The sequence below is a fragment of the Pristis pectinata genome, chromosome 6 (assembly GCF_009764475.1).
Source record: "Pristis pectinata isolate sPriPec2 chromosome 6, sPriPec2.1.pri, whole genome shotgun sequence".
Lineage (NCBI taxonomy): Eukaryota > Metazoa > Chordata > Chondrichthyes > Rhinopristiformes > Pristidae > Pristis > Pristis pectinata.
The window spans coordinates 94,421,469-94,441,862 of NC_067410.1; positions in this window are offsets into that span (position 1 = coordinate 94,421,469).

The window sequence follows — 20,394 nt, forward strand, 5'->3', positions numbered from 1 at the left end:
TAGCCTTGCCCAAATTTAGGACTTTGCCTTGTGGACAAGTTCTATAATACACATGTCCTTCAATATACAGAGGGATCGTGGCAGTCACCCATATCACAAGAAAAAAATCTCTCCTTCCACCATTCCATGCAGGGCCATATGCTGGTTGCAGTAGCCTGTCATTAGTCTTTCTGTAGAAGTACATCATCATGACCCAGCCAATAATATTGCTTCTTCCTCATGGGGGTATATACTTCATTGCTCCATGACAGTAATGCTGAAATCAGTGGTCAGCATGTTGTTTCATAACACACTGCATTTCAATGTTTAATAAATTTCACCAAGAAGCTCCTACCACAGAGCAAGAGAAACACAGATTTAATGAGTGCATAACAGCTGGAACAGTAGTTTATGAAGTGAATATCTTATCAATGCAAAGCATAACCTAATTAAATAACGATGATATTTAGTTGTACAGTCAGTTATAGTTAAATTTGGCTTAAACTAAATGCACTTTAAATCCAGAACATAGGCCTCTATTACTGTGTTTATGAAATCAAAATATTTGAAGATATTGCCAGAGAGAATAGCTTAAAAATTCATCTCTGGTCAGTAGCTCCATATAACAGCAGCAGCACATTCTACTTTGCTTCTGAAAAGATTTATTGTTATTATGCAAGATCCACAACCAATGTCGAATGCTAGAGTTAATGGCCGCATGTTTTGTTACATTGGTGACGTATTGGGAAGGATCCAGAGGAGAGTAACAAGGATAATTCCAAGCTTAAAAAATCTCACCTATACAGATAGGCTCTGGTGTCTTGGTATATTTACTTCAGAGGTGCGTTGGTGTAGTAATAGTAGAGATCTAGAAAATAATTAAAGGTTTGGATAAAAGTTTTGTTATTAGATTATTTCAGTTTAATTGCTTGGTGAAAGTAATGGATCAATATCTAAACTATGGAAATGTAGGAATAGTTTGGACGTTTGGTTGGATTTTTTTCTTGAGAGTATTGAAGTTCTGGAGTACATTCCCTACCTGCACAATAGCCACTAATTTTCCTCACACATTCAGTGGGGAGATGGAGACACAAGAGATTGCAGAAGCTGGAATCTGGAACAAAAAACAAAGTACTGGAGGAACTCAGTGGGTTGAGCAGCATCTGTGGGTGGGCGGGGGGGGGGGGGGGGGGGGGGGGGAAGGAATTGTCAATGTTTCAGAACCCTGCACCACTGGGGAAATAAACTGTTCTTGACCAGACAGGGCAATCATTATAAAGATATTATGGATCTTATTCATTCCTCAATTCCCATCTGCCTGTAGATTATAGCATAGAAATAATAGAGTCTGGAAAGGTGCAATAATTGGGATGCATGCAGACCAATGACACTTTGTCTGAGAGCCCACTGCTGTAAATTTCTGCAGTCTCAGTTTTAGCCAATTAAAAACTGAATAAACCACCTGAAGGTCTACTTGGACAAATATTCACGACAAGATGCTGTGCCAACAATAAATGCAGAATTTACACTTTGTTCATTGTGCTTTAAGAATCCACACATGGCTTTCAAAGTACACTTTTAAATTAGTGACCATTTCCACCTGGAATGCATGTCAGTGGCACGATGGTGTTGACCTGGTAACATTTTATTGTTAATATGAGTTTGAAAGAACATATGTCTTTTATAACAATTTCAATTTAGTTGCTTTTTATAAGGACTGAAAATTGATGCATCCCTTGACTGATATTTTTAACAGCCAAGAATTGATGATTTTGTCAAAGACTAATAAAAATGAGAAAAACAGCCCTGGAACTGAACCAGAAATCTCATGTTTCCACAAAATTGCACCTCAGATATTTTGTTTCCAGGATGAACTTTATTTGCAGTTGGCTTTCTGAAGATTGTGGTGTCAAAATCATTTTGTGCATTTACTGATGTTGTAAACATTACATCACCTTCCACCAAATCTCCTACCAAAAATCCCCATACCCATAGATTTCTTCAAAAATTTCCAAATTAAATATCCTCTTCTAAATTCCCTTTTCTCTATAACACTCACTGGAATTGGGTGGTGAATTCCTAAGGCTCAGGAGAGTTTATTTTTATTAAATAATGACTCGTAACTTATTGATTGGACATTATTATTAATAAAGCATTTGTACTTTATGGTTTGCAGTCATTGAAGTCTGTTTTTACTGACATAAGAAGCGTGGAAAGAGAAAAGGCCATTCTCATTTGAACCATTCCTTTCACAAAGCATAGACAGTATTATCAACACCAAGTTCTGAGGAAGGGAACCAGACCTGTATCGTTAACTCTTCTCTTTCCACAGATGCTTCCTGACCTGCTGAGTGTTTTTTCAGCATTTTCTGTTTTCATTTCAGGTTTATCAATAAAGGTCTTTACTGGTTGGTATTGGTATTGGTATCGGTTTATTATTGTCACTTGTACCGAGGTACAGTGAAAAACTTGTCTTGCATACCGATCATACAGGTCAATTCATTGCACAGTGCAGTTACACTGAGTTAGTACAGAGTGCATTGACGTAATACAGGTAAAAACAATAATAGTACAGAGTAAAGTGTCACAGCTACAGAGGAAGTGCAGTGCTGGTAGACAATAAGATGCAAGGTCACAACAAGGTAGATTGTGAGGTCAAGAGTCCATCTCATCATATAAGGGAACCATTCAATAGTCTTATCACAGTGGGATAGAAGCTGTTCTTGAGCCTGGTGTTATGTGTCCTCAGGCTCCTGTATCTTCTGCCTGATGGAACAGGAGAGAAGAGACAATGACCCGGGTGGGTGGGGTCTTTGATGGCTGCATGACAAAGTCTGATCGTGTCCTCATCAAATAGACATTTATGTAAACTTTCTCACTGATGTCACTGGATGCCAGCTAAATGCCTCACAGTTCCAGTCACCCAAGTTCAATCCTAAACTCCAGTTATGTGTGGAGTTTGCAAATTGCTCCGAGTGTGTGCAGATGAGTGGTAGAATCTGAGAGCATGGGATGGGGGTGTGTTGATGGGAATGTGGGGAGAATAAAATGGGATTAGTGTAAATGGGTGCTTGATGGTCAGTGGAGAATTAGTGAGCTGAAGGACCTGCTTCTAAGTTGTACGACTCTATGACATTATCAGGTTTTCACTTCCCTCCTGTGCAGTCTAGGTTGATGTTAGATGGCCCAGCCCTGACAAGGAACTGCACACTACAGTTCCTATCATTTTTGGTTTGAAAGCTTGTGGAGATACAGGTAACTCTATGACATTATTCTATCTAAAATCAGGTTACCATACACTCCTTTGTTTAATCAACAATGGTGCGCCTTTAAGATCATGAGTCTTAGATTTCAGTTTAACATTCTCCAGAGGTTACAGGAATGGCTACGTGATAACAAAATCCAATGGAGTGGAAAATCAATCTTTTTAATATGGAGATGGCTCCATATGTCTCGACATTTCTTGTTCAAGCAATGATCAGCAATGCTGCCATTACTCAAGGATTGCTCAATTGTTCGATTAAATCTGTGTAGGCCATGAATTTTGCAAATCCTTAATAAAAGTACCTCAGTGTTAATATTTAATTACCTGCAGTACAGTGTTATTTTCATCCTATTTCATATTCAATAGCTGTAAAGTCAGCAACCGCAGTATCAGAAATATAATTTCTTTATAATTGTACCTCATTGTCTGGTGTGTGCCTGCCATTTGGCATGTGTTACTGGAAGTCACCTTCCATAGTCAATAGCTTAACAGGTCAACTTAATTTCTTTCATTACATACAATGTCATTGTATTTTATTAATACACAATGCATGAGGGATCTGTTATAATAAAATAATCTAACCTTATTTTTCATTTATAGTTCAGAATAAAACCTTAATCCCCCAACCCCTGAAATGATTTGTTTATCACTCCCAGCTTTCCATCGTACTCCAAACAAATCACCTAATTCCCCTGATTGGATTACAGCTGAAACTTTCTCTCGCTTATTGATCTAGTCTATTTGTAAAACAGATTTAAGCCCCTAAAGTAAATTACAGCCTGCGGCTCAAATAGGTTCCATTATTTTTCATTGCTTGGAGGAAAAAGGCAGGATCAAAGAACAATGAGTTTAGTTAATTGAGCTATGATGATCTTATCACAAGCTCCCTCCATGACCGAAAAACAGTGACCTTTTTGTCTGGTCGATCTTGTCAGATCTGCCCCGAAGTTCAACTGAAAACTATAATAGAAAAGCCAAATTTTGCAGATACTGGACATCTGCAGCAAAAACTGGAAATGCTGGAAGAACCTCAGTCAGGCTGGGAGCATCAGCACCAGGAGCGGGGAACAGAGTTAAGGGCAGAATCAGACTGTTGGTACCTAATGGGTCTGAAGGGAACATCCAGCATGTAGCTGCTCAGTGATAAGCAAGTTCCCACTGTGGGCCGTGCTGAGTGACACAGGTGTGCCTGTCACCTTGCTCGGTCACTGTGGTGCTGGGATCCCATATATGGCACTGGGGAACCTACTGCAGTAATCCTTCACCAGCCAGAGCCAGCTCCGATTGGAGTCTCTGCTCAGTTAAATGTCAGGGTGTTGTGGGAATGAGGTCACAGCAGAACACTGCTTACACATTGTCGTCTACTTGCTACCCCTCACTGATCACTTCCTGGGTAGAGAAGGTCAGTTCGTCCAGCCTTCAGCATCTGACCCAGGGAAGTACAGGGGAGTCTGGCCAGCGCACCAAATCCAGGTTGATTCAGCCTCTGATCTTTCTTCTGAATATCAACTGAAATGTTAGCTTTGTTTCTCTGCCCATCGATACTGCCTCACCAGTAACATGACCATTTCCAATATCTTCTGTTTCATTTAGGAACATAAGGGCATGTGATATAGAAGCAGGAGAAAGTCATTCATCCTCTGGTGCCTGCTCTACCTTTCAATGTTCATGGCTGGCCTTTACCACAGAGTCACTTGGCTGAACTAACCCCAGTCCATCTCGTATCCAAAAACCTATTGATCTCTGGCTTAAATATGCTCGGTAACTGAGTCTCCATGGCACTCTTGAATAAAGAATTCAGAAGATTCTTTATTCTTGAGGGAAGAAATTTCTTCTCATCTTATAGAAACATGGAATATAGGAAAATAGAAGCAAGAGTAGGCTATCGGGTCCTTCGAGCCTGCTCCACCATTCAACACGATCATGACCAATCCTCCCTCTCAACATCACATACCTCTTCTCTCCCTATACCCCCTGATGCCCTTTGTACCTTGGTCCTGAATGGCCAGTCCCTTATGTTGAGACTGTGACTACTGGTTCTAGTCATTGCAGCCAGGGGGAATATCATCATACATCTATCCAGTATGTTTCAAAGAAGCATTCTCTGAATCATTCTGGTGAACTCTCACTCCAGTCTCTCTATCACAAGTACATCCTTCCATGGGTAAGGAAACCATACTTCAGTTGCAATTTCATCCCAGACCTATATAATTCCAGTAAGATGTCTTTACTCTTGTACCCAATTCAATTTTTGACTAAGGCCAACATAAAGTCATATGCATTGCCTTCCTAATTGTTTGTTGTACCTGCGTGCTGACTTTCAGATGAAAAATATATCTGTATCGTTACAGGAGAACTAAATTTTTTTTTGTTTTGCTCAACCTTTTTCTTAATCTTCTTAAAAAGTCAATGTTTTTCTTAAAGTTCCTTGTAATCTACTTGATAAAATTTTTCATGCATTTGCTGATAAGGTCAGACTCATAAGAAAGTGATGTACATAGAAATACTCTGATCTCTGAACCTGACTTTTTGAATAACAGGAAACCAGTTATTCAGTTATGCAGGAAGGTTAGTGGCCCGAGTGTCTTATGACACTTCTTTGAAATTGGAATCAGATTCATAGAATTGTTATGTCTTAGGAAGAGGTTGTTCAGCCACGAAGTCTATGCTGGCTCCTAATAGAATAATCCTGTCAGCTCCATTCTACTGCTCTTTTTACAGATCCCTGCATTAATCTTTGCCGTGAAAAACTTTTAATAACTGCACAATTTACTGAATCAGGCAAACTTTTGAAAGCGGTCCTCCAATTCCTGCTGCTACATCTAGCAGCTATTTTTTTCATTAATGTAGTAATGATACACAATTAAACAGCAAGCAAATTAATACAATTTGAAGAAATTGTTGAACTCTGTATTTGTGGATTTCACAAGACAGTTATTACCACAGCTGCAGCTCAGAGCCCAGATGTCCAACCTCTTTTCAGTCTCTGCTGGTCTTTCTCTGATGCTGTCAAGTACGAATTAGCTGGAACAGAGTTTAAGCCCCACTCTTGATCTTGGGTCTACAGTCTAATCTGACACTATCGTGTTGGATTGATAGTCCTTCAAGATCTGTGGTTCTTCTTTTCACACGAGGCTCATTTATGCAAAATAAAAGCTCTTGGAAGTAGGACCTCATGGGCAGGTTAGTATTTGTTGCTCATCCTTAAATGTCATTGGGAGTGGTGACCTCTCAGACTTGCTGTGTTAATCAAATTCCAGTGTTGTTGTGTTGGGGCCATTGCAACATCCCCTTCTCTTCCTTAAGCAATCCCTTGGGATTGAGGATGACTTGCTTCCACTCTGGTTCTGAAGTGATTAATGAGGTCAATGTGGGAATCGCAGGCACCTTCATGGATGGGCAGGAGGTGCCTGACAGGTGGGTGGGGAGTTTGTGAGTTGGTGCGCCCCTTCCACCGTGTACGCTGGGCTTCCATGTGCTTTTGATGCACGGAATGAAGATTCTCAATTCCAGCCCGAATGCTCCTTCTCCACGTTGAGTGGTGATGAGTCAGGGATTTTCAGGAATCAGTTGGGATGCTGTAGGTTTTCAAGGAGATTCTGAGAACATCCTGGAATTGTTTCCTCTGTCCATCTGGTAATCTCTTCCTATGGCAGAGCTCAGAATAATGTCTGCCTCGGGAAAATGATGTTGGATCTGCCGATGATGCAGCCTGCACAATGGAGCTGACTGAGTGTACCCAGGCCTTGGAATGTTGACCTGGGAGTTCCCTCGTCTTTTCAGTGCATTTGGAGGATTTTGCGAAGTCAGCATTGGCTGCATCTTTCCAGTGCCTTGAGGCACAAGTAGTCCAGGTCTCAAAAGCATCTTGTAGAGCTTCCAATATAGTGGAAGAGTGAATACATAGGAAGGGGACAATTACGACTCGGAGCCCACCAGTCCCAGGTAACAGTTTTCCTCGCCTTCCTCAGTGGCAGAGATGGAGGCTTCTCCTGACAGTGAGGATATATTCATGAGTTGCTGCAACAGTGCTGGAAAGTGGCACTCACTTCAGGCATTGTGTCACTGATGGATTACTATGCAAGGTTAAGAGGGTTCCTAGGATTGGCAGGACAGCTGGTTGCTTTATGCTTTTTGAGCAGTGTATTCCTCGGTGTGTTTGGGGTTGCACTCTGAGATGCCAGTAGAAATCGTTCTTGTTATCTTGCGTCATGCATACATAAGCCCATTGTATGTGAGTCCACAAGCTCTTTATCCAGTAGCAATGTCATTTTTCACTTACACTCTGCATTATTCTGTGCTGCCTTCTTTCTGAGTTTCCCTCGAATGGAAGTCTCTGGGCAGACGGTTGACAGGGAAGCAGGGTATCTGTTCCACCAATGGCTTTTTTCCATTTGTGCAGCAGGTCTGAAAGGAGAAATGGGATTGGAATTGAACGTAAGCTCGAATTTCAACAATCACTTTTAGCTGAATATGTCTTGTTCTTTACTTTGATTTTTTTTTGCAATTTTTCATAGTTTGGCTGACTGCAAAGCAATCCACTCACAACATCAATGGGAGCCCTGCTTTAAATGAGCAGAACAAACAATTTGCTTGTGTAGCTCTCCCTAAAGTTTGCACCGGGTCCATCTCGCTGTTGTATTCCAATGTGTGTTATTGCTACAAAACAGCACACATGATTCTGCTGTCCACAGGATACAACATACAGTATGCCCATGCATATAGATACACCACAATGGACAAATAGGTTTTGATGTAAATTAGAACACAAGCAAAAGTTATCAATAATAGCAGGAAGACAACAAGAGCTGCATTGGCAAGTCTAAAGGGAAAGGTGTGAATGAGAACTACAGTAGCAATTGACCAGGCGAGGGGAGGAATCAGACAGTCTTGTGGAGAAGGAAATAAATGGTGTTAACATGGTTATGTTTTCCACAGCTCACTGTGGAGTCCAAGGTTCCTCCCAGAGTCAAATACGTCACCACTGTTTCAAACAGTCATGGTCAGTTTCTGTCAGTTAACAAGGTGAGAGAAAGGGACAATGACTAGAGGATGGAATTTGGATGAAAGCCAAAGGTAATAGCAGGTGACATTTCTGCTCATCCAGTACTGGAAGGTGGGCAAGCAGTTCAACAATTAGAGGCAGTGGGCGGATTGAGCAAAGTTGTGGTGAGGAAGAGCTGGATGTTGTCAGCAGGCTCGTGAAAACTGATGCATATTTAGGACAATCTTGTCAAGAGATGAGAAATAAGAAGATGTCAAGCAAAGACACATGGGAACCAACAGAAATAACAATGTGGGTACAGGAGGAAAGTCACTTCTGGTCATTCTATGACTACGGCTTGACATATAGGAATGGAACCAGGAAAGTGTGGCCTCACCAAGAGTGGAAAAGTGTTGGAGAGGGATGTTGAGGCCAATTGTATCAAAGACTGACGATGGGTCAAAAAGAATGGAGAGTCGTTATGTTTGTCCTAACCAAATGGGATGTCATTTGTGATATTGATTCGGGCTGTTTGGGTCTTTGCCAGATTGCATTGTCTGCATTCACCTTGTGGGGAGTCAGATTAAGATGACCACAACAGTGGCTTCATTGGTGCCCTGCAACCTGTTGCTTCAGATCCCTGAACACTCAGATGGAGTGTCCAACAAATGGAAGGTAAAGATGTTCCTCAAGGTCATCGCAAATTTCTAACACCAACTTTCCAATCTCAGTTAAATATCAGTATACCTCTTGGCACTGAAGTCCAATGTCAGGGCATTAAAATAGATGAAACAATGGATCTCTTGGGGTGCAAGTACACCTGTCTGGTGACGGAAATGGAAGTTAAGAGAGGTTTATATCTGATGGCTGAATCAATAGCTTTACACTGTCAGACAAAGTTCAGTTTCAAAATGGATACAAAATATATGGTAGTAAATCAACTGGCCATTGAACATCCATTAAAATTTCCAGCTGATTTTCCTTTTGATTAGAGTTAATATCAAGGTAAGAAGAATGGGCAATATTCCAAGCAGTGTTATCACCTGCTCTACTCCCCTGACAAACCCAAAGTTCGCTGTTTTAAGTACTCCCCACCATCCCGTTGATGTTTTTTCTTGAGGTCCCAGAGCGTACAATACCTTTAACATTGTTGTTATAAAATCTTTCGTGCTTTCTCTGTGGCAGATGCACTGTACACATGCCCAGAATTCCCACTATTTTTACCAAGATCTATTTCAAGGTGAGAGATTTGTGTGGAAATGGGTGGAAATTTGACCCTCCGCTGAGAGCAAGGTGTTTCAGGGTCACTTGGCATTGGGTTGGGCATCAACTTGATCCGATGTTATGATTCGTGACATACCTTCTGCAGGACAAAATGGATTATCCTCCATCAGTGATATCCTTGGAATAGTTTAGCAGCTGGGCTGATTTATGATGTTTGACATTGTTAAGAAAATTTATAATTTTAAAATGTTAAGTACATATTTCACTTCATCTTAACGTTTTATTAAAATGGGTGCATTGTAATTGGGAAAAAATACACCCCTCCAGGATGTGTCATTCCTTTTATAAGAACTAGGTTTACTTTTTTTTTGGGAAACTATTTTGATTAGCTACAGAAACCCACTATGTCTCAATCTACTGTTGGATCTGGTTATTTTCAAATCTGCAGGTTCCTTCAGGAGTCCAAGAATGGGTTGAAAACAACTTGGTGCTTCACAGTTTTATTGGAAAAGTTTAAAACAAAGAAACAGTCACAGAGCACATGGCACTAGCTTTACTACTAGGAGATGAGCCAAGACAAAATGAGCTCGGGCCAGGGAGGAAGAGAGCAAGAGAGTGATTAATAAAAATAAACACCTTTTATACCTGAGATAAGAGGTACTCCTTAGCTAACAATAGTCCAATCAGAAAGCCTATTAGATACCTGTGGCAAAACCAACCAGTAGGAAAACATGCATTCACCTGATGGACGAACCAATAAGCTAGGAAGCGGCCATTCCTTGTGCAGCCAGTTGAGGTGTATTAAACACTATACATGTTTTAAAAAACTACTTAAAACAGTCAAATCCAACACTACCTAAAGAGAATTGAGATCCATGTATTAATAATTAATTTTAAAAGGTAAGATGACCACAATTTATTATCCAAAAATGATGCATGGGGTGATGGCTAGATACAGGGATGAAGATCAAGTTACATTCGGTATTGGACAAGCCATAAGCTTTAGGATAAAATGTTAAGAATAAAGTGCTCTTTGCATATAACACAATGTACCTTGTGTAAGGAATATTGATTAAAGCAATAAAATAATCAAGGCTTAAGTATTGATGAAACCAATTAACATCAATTAGACATTCATTGTTGCCCCTGTTTCCTGAATAATTTAAGCACCCAGTGTTCCTTAGATGGCTTTAATATCTGTCAGCTGGCGTCTCTTCAATAACCCCAACATTATTGCAAAAAACGCAAGTAAAACAATTAGCTCCATAGTAAGTCATTTCCGTTCTGGAACATCACTGACTCAACCTGTTTCAGAGCAGAAGAAAGATAAACTTTTCAAGCTAACAAAGAGTTTTGTGTTTAAAATGTCATCTCAATAGCAGAAGGCACTAGAAATCAAACTGTATAAACCAGACGTGGAAGCTAGCCCAAGATTCATTGCTATTTAACTCCCACCTCTATGGTATCTGTGACGTGCATGTTTAGCAAAGCAGAGCTGATCTGCTGCTCCGTGAAACTTCTAAAGAAGTGCAATGCAGGCATAATCGAGCTTTAGATGGAGTTAATTCTCCAGATTTTCTCCCATAAAATGTGTTTTCAGTAGAGATTTGAAGTAACAGATGTAGAATCATCAATTTAGCCTCATCAGCTGAAGCTGATATCATTTTGCCATTCACGTTTTTTTTTCCTGGGAATACGAGAAGCACACTTCCTCACAACTCCAGTGTGAAGACCCTAGACTGGACAGGCTGGACCTTTGAATGGAAATACATTTAAAAGAATTAGCCGATATTTAAATCCATATTTTTGGATATTTGGTTTTAACTTTTTCTTGGCATTTATTTTGCTGGACTATTTTTGCCCATCTCAGTATTTGAGAAGGCTGTGTACCAGTGGATTTGCAGGACTATATTGCTTGTCAGCTATAAATCTCCCACTGAAGCTGCTCTCTGTTGTATCATTTGTGGAAATGAAATATCAAATGAAGAGAAAGGCAGGAGAGGAAGCTGGAAGTGTTTCAGTAGGGGTTTTATTCCTGCTGTTAACTTCCAAACTACACCCGAAACCACAGTAGATTCCTTTGGCCAATGCATGATTCCTTCTGGATGTAATGAAACCATGGTTCCATGATCTGCTGTTAGGCTGTCAGACTCCCCCACTGTCAATACAGTTCATTTACTGTGATCTATGTGTGCTCAGTGAATGTGTGTCTGTACACATCTGTGTGCTAAGTCACAGAGTCATAGCACAGAACAGACCCACCTGCCCAGCTTGTCCATGCACTCATTAGGCCCATAGCCTTGTATGCCTTGGTGATTCAAGTGCTTATTTAGATGTTTCTTAAAGGTTCTGAGTATTGTGTGCATTTCCGGTCACCCCATTATAGGAAGGATGTGGGGGCTTTGGAAGGGGTGCAGAAAAGGTTTAGCAGGATGATGCCTGGATTAGAGAATAAGGAGAGGTTGGACAGACTTGAGCTGTTTTCTCTGGAACATCGGAGGCTGAGGGGAGACCTGATAGAAGTTTATAAAATTATGAGAGGCACAGTTAGTGTAGACAGTCAGAAGCTTTTTCCCAGGGTAGAAATGTCAAATGCTAGAGGACATTCATTTAAAATGAATGGGGGAAAGTTTAAGGGAGATGTGCAGGGCAAGTTTTTTCTTACACAGAGTGTGGTAGGTGCCTGAAGGGGGCTACTATGGGTAGTGGTGGAACCAGATACGATAGATCCTCTGCTTCCTTGACAGTGCCTTGTCAACAATCCTCCCTAGAGACAGAGCACAGAAACAGGCTCTTTGGCCCGTCTTGTCCATGCCACCCTTGTACTATCTACACTAATCCTATTTATTCGCATCGTTTTTGCTTCGCCCTGCAGAGTCCGTTCCCTCTTCACATTTCGCTGACCACTTCCAGTCACCCTGTTCGCCCTGCGGCCGATTACTGCTGCACATCCCTGGGTTAGTTGCCCCATCGCTCCGTCCATCGCTGCCCCTGGTTCACCCTACATGGTCCGCTGGGCCTTCACCCTTCCGGGTCCGCTTGAGCTCCACCCTGCCGAGTCCGCACCCGGTTTGCCAGCTCCAATCCCCCTCACCCTGCCGCCTCTGTGCTTCTCCCCGCCGCCCGCTCCCTCTGTGCCGCATGTGGTCCGCTCTCGCTTCGCTCCGCCTTCTCACCCCGTTCATGCTACCACCGCCCGGTGCGCTGGCTCGTCGCCCTGCACCATTTCGCGGACCCCATCCATTCACCCCTCTCTCCCTGCTTCACCCTGGGTTAGCCGCCCCTTCGCTGTGCCCGTGTGCTCCTGGTTCACCCTACACGGTCCGCTGGGCCTTCACCCTTCCGGGTCCGCTTAAGCTCCATTTGCCATGTCCCTTCCAGGTCCGCTTGAGCTGCCACCCTGCCTTGTCTCTTCCAGGTCCGCCTGAGCTGCCACCCTGCCTTGTCACTTTCAGGTCCGCTTGAGCTCCACCCTGCTGAGTCCGCACCCGGTTTGCCAGCTCCACTCCCCATCACCCTGCCGCCTCTGCGCTTCTCCCCGCCGCCCGCTCCCTCTGTGCCGCATGTGGTCCGCTCTCGCTTCCCTCTGCCTTCTCACCTTGTTCATGCTTTCCCCGCCCTCTGCGCTGGCTCGTCGCCCTGCACCACTTTGCGGACCCCTTCATCCACCCCTCTCTCCCTGCCTCCCTGCTTCACCCTGGGGCCGATCCCTGGGTTAGCCGCCCCTTCGCTGTGCCCGTGCGGCTCCTGGTTCACCCTACACGGTCCGCTGGGCCTTCGCCCTTTCAGGTCCGCTTGAGCCCCCATCCTGCCATGTTTCTTTCAGGTCCGCTTGAGCTTCATCATTAAAGGCAAACTGGATAGTTTTACTGGAGAAAAACTTCTTAGAATCCAATGAGCGAGTAATTCGACAAAATGAAATGTCTGGTACGATATACAGATGTATCTCTCTAGGTCCATCTACTTACACTGAAGAATGTACCCAAGAAAAGAATGCCAGAGAAGGTGCAGACTTCTACTGAGAAGAGTAACCTGCAGCAAAATGCATATTGATTGTAAGAACTCAAAGCAGAGAGAGTTAACACCATATTATGAATGTTTCAGAGTCATCTTCCTCTTCTTCCTCTTGGGTTGGAGGAAGACTTGCTTGCACTTTAGTTCTAAGGAGTGGAAGTTGTTTTTGTGTCAATTCTTTTGACGTCCATTGGCCAATGCACACCAGCTACCAAACAGTCTTGACAGACTGAAGTCTTGGCAAGGAGGTCCAAGACAACTGTAAACTAGGCTCTAGTGCACACAGCTATGTGGACATAAACTTGCATTCTGAGCACACACCGATGCATTCTGAGCACACACACATTTGGATGCATTCACACAATTTTGCCTCTCCCTTTTTCCACAGTCCTCCTCCCTTAGTCGTGCTCCCTCTGGCCCCACCCCCTTAACTTCCCTAAGTGTTCCTCAACCCCCACCCTTAGACCCCTCCCATTCATTCACCTCCTTCCTGCTTAGCTCCTTCCCCTCTCAATTCCACTGCTTCTCCCCACTCCCCTCAGTCTCCAACAGTGAGGCCAGCCACTGCCACTTTCCCTTTTCAGGGCTCTTTACTGATGGATGATTGCAGCTTGCGATATAGTTGACTATGTCATTTGCCTAGCTGTTTGCACATTTCCTTCTGCCTTTTATGAACCAGCACACCAAGATGTCTCTTACAACAAAATCTTCTCATCAGTTGTTTTCGAGCAATTAAACTGAAAAACCTCACATTTTCCCACATTACACTCTATCTGCCATTTTCTTGCCTTCTCAGTTCACCTGTCTGCACCTCTTTGCAGAATGTTGCAACCTCCTCACACCTCACGTTCTCGCCTTGTATCGTCAGCAAATTTGGATATGTTACTCTCTGGCTTTTCATCTAACATATACCAGAATCTCTGAACAGCTGAGGGCTTAGTACTGATATGTGTCGCAACTACCATCTGCCAACCCAAAAATGAGCAGTTTAATTCCATCACTTGCTTACTCCATATTTCTTTCCAACAATAGAGGGAGGCCACTCAGCCCCTCAAGTCCATGCCAGCTCACAGAGCAGTTCCATTCCCCCACTTCTATTCCCTGTTCTAGTTTTCCCAATTTTCCCCACATATACGACACGGGGGACAATTTACAATGGCCAGTTAACCTACCAGCATGCGTGTCCTGGGATGTCTGGGAAACCAGAGGATACCCACGTGGTCACAGGGAGAACGGGTAAACTCAACGCTGATAGCGCCGGAGGGCAGGTTTGAACTGAGTCACAGCAGCCATGAGCCACTACTTGTGCTACTGTTCTGCCCCTGTTCTTTAACAAACTAATTATCCAACCGAGCATGTTACCCCAACCACAGAAGCATTTGTGGAGAGAGAAATCATGTTAGTATTTCAGGTCTATGACTCTTCTGTTGAAATTTCACTCCTAGATACACCAGATCTATAATTGTGTTAAGTTTTGCAGCATTTTCTGTTTCAGAACACATCACCATACAGTACAGTGGGCTGGGGGTTTGGGCATGTTTAATTCACAGCATATGGATACTTCTACCTTGTCTGACTGGGTGAGGTCCCTGAGTATCGGGTTACATTGCAGATAGATCCACTGAAGTGTGCATAGTACAACTACATTAATAATCATTTCATGTACCCTGAACTGTTTATCTGAGTACAATACATCTGTTGTTACAGAAAGGGCTTACATCCCAAAATATTTTGATGATTTCATTTGAAGAACTGGCCATCTTTTGTTCATCAACACTTAAGGCAGAATTGGTAAAATGATCCACTCCTTCCTTTTATCAATGTGCCAGTGTAGGTGGAGTCCCTTTTCAACTGCTGTAGACTTGTTTGTTCTCCTCCCCAAACCACTACTCAAGAGCTCGAGAGTGACCAAGCCATCAGCCGGAGGCATTATTGATAAAGATCGCCAACAAAACACAACATTAGATTGATGCCAGCGTAATAACAGCTGCCAAATGCTAAATGCACATAGCTGGTCTGAGACTTGAGCCAAGAAGCTACAATAATACATCTCTCAGTAGAAACTCTTCCACAAAGAGACATGACAACAGTGTGCATTGAAGGTAACTTCACAGGTTCTATAACTGGATAAAATTCTAATAATGCTGCTGTGGTGGTGTCTGATGTATAATGTCTGAACAATCTTTGTGCACAAGTGGGAAGTACAGTGACACAGCTGGCAGAGATGGATTCTCACAACCTCAGTGACCCAGGTTCAATCCTGACCTTCAGTGCTGTCTGTGCAGAGTTTGCACGTTCTCCCAGTGACCTCGTGGGTTACCTCCAAGTGCTCTGGCTTCCTACCAAATCCCAAAAGACGTGCAAGTTGATTGGCTACTTGGCCGCGGTATATTGCCCTAGTGTGTAGGTGAGTGAAAAGGAGTCGATCAGAATTGTAAATGGGGATTAGTGTGAATAAATACTTGATGGTTAGCAGAAACTCCATGGGCTGAACGGCCTGTTTCTGTGCTGTATTCCTCTGTGACTCTAATCACAAGCTTAAATTTTGAATTTTGTTACCTAACCACAGCCTCTTATCTGAGATCCTTTGTTTTTGAATGCATGTGTTTACTTGCATATGGAACAAGTTAAGTGCGACTATCCGTTTAGACTTCTACGAAAGGCAACATTAAAATAGAAGCATTGCAAGAACGGAACTGTATAATTTGATTAATTATTTCCTTACAATGTGTTAAGAATGTTCTCAGTTGAGATCATGGTGTCACACACCTTTAACATGTGGCCAGTTTAAAAAAATTGTCATCATAAAATTATTCATCAGTCAGCTTCACAATGGAAATGAGCTAATTTTTCAATCCTGTCAAACTTACTTCAGAGAAGGGAAGTGTTCCACATTTAAAGTGCTTACAGACTGAGTCAATACTTGATTCAAAAGAGCTTTTCAATATGACTTTACATACTAATCACTGGGATTTAAAGTAGCATTGTTACTTTGAGGAAAGTTTGCTGAGCAGTTGGACCCAATTGGACTTGAGTTTTACGTACACTAAAGTTATGTTGCGTGTGTTTCACTGCATTTGGCCTTTATTGTAAGAGAGATGGAATCTAGAAATAGGGACGTTGTAGCGGTTGCTACCGCGGAATAAAACAAGACTCTACTTGGAGGATTGCCAAACAGAACTGGTTTATTTTCCCGCCTTGTGCGGGCCCTTTAAGGGAGAAAAACTCCCGCCCAAAAAACCGGCAATGACGTAAGTCCTACGTCATCAGGACTTTCCCGCGCGCGGGTTCTCCCCGTCGCTCGGAAAGACGAGGCCCGCCGCCATCTTGGGCCTCGTCGCTCCGACACCGCGCGACCCGACTGCCGAGCCGGTTCGCCCGACTAGACGGTGAGTCGCCACACAGCCCCCCCCAGAACCGGCGAGACAGTCCCCAAGGTCCGTGGGCTGTGCCAGCTGCCGCTTAGGGGGGCGGCCTCTGCGTCGTGTCGTGGCCACCTCGACAGGCTGTTGCAGATCCAAATGGGCCGGTTTGAGGCGGTCCGCCGTGAAAACCTGTTCCCTGCCTCCAATGTCCAAAATAAAAGTGGATCCGTTATTCCGTATGACTCGGAACGGTCCCTCATATGGTCGTTGCAATGGCGCCCGAGGTGTGCCCCTGCGAACGAAAACAAACTTACAGTCCCGTAGTTCCTTGGGCTGGCAGGATGGGGCTTGACCGTGCCATGAGGTGGGAATCGGGGCCAAGGCGCCGAGCTTCTCGCGCAGTCTTTGTAGAACTGCTGGGGGTTGTTCCCCTTGGTCCTGAAGGGCAGGTATGAAATCCCCGGGGACAACTAGTGGCGCCCCGTATACAAGCTCAGCTGACGAAGTGCGGAGGTCGTCTTTGGGGGCAGTGCGTATGCCGAGCAGGACCCAAGGCAGCTCGTCAACCCAGTTAGGACCCTTCAGGCGGGCCATCAAGGCCGATTTTAGATGGCGGTGAAAACGTTCCACCAACCCGTTTGATTGAGGATGGTAGGCCGTGGTGGTGTGCAGCTGCGTCCCTAGCAGGTTCGCTAATGCAGCCCAGAGACTGGAAGTGAATTGGGTGCCTCTGTCTGAAGTGATGTGGGCCGGAATGCCAAAACGTGAGACCCAAGTTGTGAGCAGCGCTCGGGCGCAGGAATCAGTTGTGATGTCAGTCAGGGGGGTTGCCTCAGGCCACCTCGTGAACCGGTCCACGATGGTAAGGAGGTACCGGGCTCCTCTTGAAACCGGCAGAGGGCCCACGAGGTCGACGTGTATGTGGTCGAACCTCCTACGGGTAGGCTCGAACTGCTGTGGTGGGACCTTGGTGTGTCGCTGGATTTTTGACGTCTGGCAGTGCAGACAAGTCCTGGCCCACTCACTGACCTGTTTGCGCAGGCCATGCCAGACAAACTTGCTGGCGACCAGTCGGACAGTAGATCTGATGGATGAACCGCTCTCGCGCTTGGCCCTCCACAGGACATCTGCCCGGGCGGCCACCTCACGGGGGTTGCTGAAGTCGGCATCAGCTAACAACAAGTGGATGTCATCGGGGAGCTGTTCGAGGAAGGCCTGTTCGAACATCAGGCATGGCTTGTGTCCCTCGGCCAATGCCAGCATCTCATTCATTAGGGTGGATGGGGATCTGTCCCCCAGGCCATCCAGATGAAGCAGGCGGGCGGCGCGCTCACGACGGGAGAGGCCGAAGGTCCGGATCAAAAGATCTTTGAAAGCCGGGTACTTATCTTCCTCCGGAGGCGACTGGATGAAGTCTCCAACCTGGGCGGCTGTCTCCTGGTCCAGAGAGCTAACCACATGGTAGTACTTCGTGGAGTCGGAGGTGATCTGCCGAAGGTGGAATTGCGCTTCAGCCTGATCAAACCAGACGCTGGGCCGAAGTGTCCAAAAGGTGGGCAGCTTGAGGGCCACTGCGTTGGCTGCTGCGCTGTCGTCCATTTCGCGGGTCCAAAAGCCGTTTGGACCGTCGGGGTCACCAATGTAGCGGTTGCTACCGCGGAATAAAACAAGACTCTACTCGGAGGATTGCCAAACAGAACTGGTTTATTTTCCCGCCTTGTGTGGGCCCTTTAAGGGAGAAAAACTCCCGCCCAAAAAACCGGCAATGACGTAAGTCCTACGTCATCAGGACTTTCCCGCGCGCGGGTTCTCCCCGTCGCTCGGAAAGACGAGGCCCGCCGCCATCTTGGGCCTCGTCGCTCCGACACCGCGCGACCCGACTGCCGAGCCGGTTCGCCCGACTAGACGGTGAGTCGCCACAACGTATTGTTTCAGGATACTGCTGAGGCCACAGCTGCAGTTCCGTACACAGTTTTGGTCCCCTTTTTTAAGAATGGACACACCAGCATTAGTGGCAGCCCAGAACAGACTCACTAGGCTAGTTACTGCAAGAAGAGGGTTGTCCTATCATAAGCAGCTAAAGAAATTAAATGTAGTTTCCTTGGAGTTTAGAAGGATGAGGGGTGATCTTACTGAAACATAGAACAGTACAGCACAGGACAGGCCCTTCAGCCCATGAAGTTGTGCTGAACTAATTAAACCAATGACTCCAAATTAATCTAATCCCTCTTCCCCACACATTGACCGTAACTTTCCCTTCTCTGCATATTCATGTGCAAATCTAATATCCTTAGGGACATGTCAGAGTAGATACTGAGATACTTCCATGCGGGAGAATATTCAAAGGGGGATATAGTTACAAGAATAGGGGCAGTCATTTAAAACTGAGGTGATCTAACACTAAGAATCTCTAGCAAAGGTTAGCAGATGTCTGGAATTCTCTACCCTGGAGGTTTATGGAGGCTAGATCACTGGGGGTAATTAAAGAGGAAGTAGATACGTTTTTGAAAGATAGGGAACTGAGAGCTGTGGAGGACTGGCACAGAAGATATGTGGCCTGGGATAGATCAGCCATGAGTGAGTATTGAGTGGCAGGGCAGGCTTGAGAACTGAGAGGCCTACTCTTGCTCCTATTTTCTCCTGTTCTTGTGCTCATTTTTGGTTTAAGTCACGTCTAGCAGAAAAATGAACCAAACCCTTCTGGATCTGACTCGCCTAAGCTTGAATGTCTTTTCCCTGGTGTCATTAGCACATCTCTGATGCTCATTTCTCCATTAACAAATGAAACAGTGCAAAATTGTGAAATCCAGCCACCTATGACCTGCACTTTTCATTGACTGTCAAACTAGGAATAAATCCTGTCACCAACCATGTCCCTCCTCTGGCACTGATGTTTTACTCCCACGTTTTTCCGAACTGACTGATCACCAGTCGGGCTGATGAATAGACCATTTCTGTGATACGCCTACCTACTGCAGCTTTCCACTGCGGAGGCCACCTCCCTGATCTCTGCCCACATTATAACTGTGCCTCATAATGGTTTGGGGCCACTAGCGGTGCAGGGGTGGATATGTGGCATGGTTAAAGAGTGGAGGGGAGTGGGTTGTAGAGAGGTACAGCGAAGACATGTGCCCCCTCCTCCGTGATTTCCCTCCTCTTCATCACAGCCCTTGGTACAGTTGCTGTGATTACCAGGTAGAGTGTACTGTAAGGCTCTGACATACTTCTCGCGATCCCTCATGGCATTGACATAGAATCTACAGTCTCCACAGGACCTATTGTTAGGAATAACGCTGGTGACAGATTAGCGGGGAGGAAAGTTTTAAAGATTTTGTAAAAGAAAGTTTTGCCCATTTCACATGGTCCTGGAACTATCAGCGCCACTTGCAGCATCCGTTTAGCTCATCATTTGCAGGTACAACGGGGACAGAAGAGACTGCAAATGCTGGAGTCTGGAGCATCAAACAAGCTGCTGGAGGAACTTAGCAGGTGGGCAGAAAGGAATAGTGCAGGGTTTTGATTCAAAACGTAAAAAATCGCTTTCCCCGCACAGGTGTTGCTTG